The 1,538-nt window shown below is 31.9% G+C and overlaps 1 pseudogene; it reads left to right on the top strand.

The window, feature by feature from the left end:
* Positions 1–897: 897 nt before the first annotated feature.
* On the top strand, positions 898–1,279 carry LOC119034665 (alpha-ketoglutarate dehydrogenase component 4-like; annotated as a pseudogene).
* Positions 1,280–1,538: the final 259 nt, after the last annotated feature.

The raw sequence follows: 1,538 nt of genomic DNA, 5'->3' as shown, positions 1-1,538 counted from the left end.
ATGATGGTTGTTCTGTAGTTTAGTTGTAATTTTGATATGGTTGTGGGAAGTTCTGAGGACTGCATTTACCTATGCCACCATTATGATGGGAACCCCAAAGATTTCTTAAAAGAACATAAGGAAACTTATGCACTAAATAAAGTAAATGTGTGTATATGCACATACACATCTATATTAAGATTTAAAACTTCTCTTTATTAAAATACACTATTAAAAGTTGTAAACATAAACTATACATTGCAAAAAGGCACTGATAACACATATGTTCAACGAAATTTGTATTGTCATCCAAAATATAAAAAAACTTCTATATAACAATATGAAAAAGACAACTTTTAAGAAAATTGAGCAAAGACATAATTGACTTTATAAAAATAATAAAATATCTAAGCAAGTAAGCTTATGAAAACAACTTATTCAATTGTTAGTGAGAAAATACAGAATAAAAACCCTAATATACTTCTATATATAACAACAATGGAGTAATTTAAAATGACCAAAATGAATTGTTGGTGGGAATGTGGAGCAGTCAGAACTTATTGTCATACACTGCTGATGTTATTGCAAATTGATCCAACAATTCAACCCCTTGGTATATATGCAACAGAAATACATACATTTGTTCACCAGAAGATATGTACAAGATGTTTATAGCAGCACTATTAATAATGTCCCAATACTAGCATCTATCTAAATTCCAAAAATATAATGAATAAAGTAATTGTGGTATGTTCCAAATAAAATATTGCGCAGGAATTATAGTAAAAGAACTAAAAATGCACACAACAAAATAATTGAAAATGATAAATACTAAGCAAAAGAGATCAGATATAAAATATACACACTATGATTTTATTTATATTAATTGCAAAAAACAACTTATGGTGTTGAGTGGTTATGATAGTCAAGAGTATGGCATCTGCTAGCAGGGTCACTCAAATAGTCAAGCCACGTACTTCATTAATAAGGCTCCCTGACAGAAGAGGCAATTCTAAAATCAATGTGTCGGAAGTTTTGAGATCAGCAGGACTACCAGTTCACACTTCTTCATTTCAAAGCAGTCTAAGGGAAGTAAATCACCAGACTGGCTGATGCATCAGGGTTCTCCACACACTGCAGAAATAATAAAACATTACCTCAGAAATACAGAGGAAAACTAGTGTCTCAAGAAGAAATCAAATTTATCCAATATGGAGGTCCAGATTTAGAACTGACAATGTGGGTGCTGTTTGTTATCAGACAAAAGAATAATCTTCACAATAATAGACTTCCAAAATGACAAATGAGAAGTCATACATGAAATGACTTTAATAAATGTTCTATAAACAATAGAGAGAGAATTTAGATGGACACTTGTGTCTCCTAACTTCTGTCTCTTGGTCAGCTTCTCTACAAACTTAACTGTTCATATATTTTTTTAAAACTGTTGTTCAATTACAGTTGTCCTGCATTTTTTCCATTGCTCTCCCTTGCCCTGCCCCACCCCACAGTCAGTCCTCATTACATTGTCCATGCCAATGGACCTTCTATTTTCTTTT

The sequence above is a fragment of the Artibeus jamaicensis genome, unplaced genomic scaffold (genome assembly GCF_021234435.1).
Source record: "Artibeus jamaicensis isolate MK-2021 breed Jamaican fruit bat unplaced genomic scaffold, CSHL_Jam_final contig_3126, whole genome shotgun sequence".
In the NCBI taxonomy this organism is placed as follows: domain Eukaryota; kingdom Metazoa; phylum Chordata; class Mammalia; order Chiroptera; family Phyllostomidae; genus Artibeus; species Artibeus jamaicensis.
This window is presented reverse-complemented; position numbering and strand designations above follow the sequence as displayed.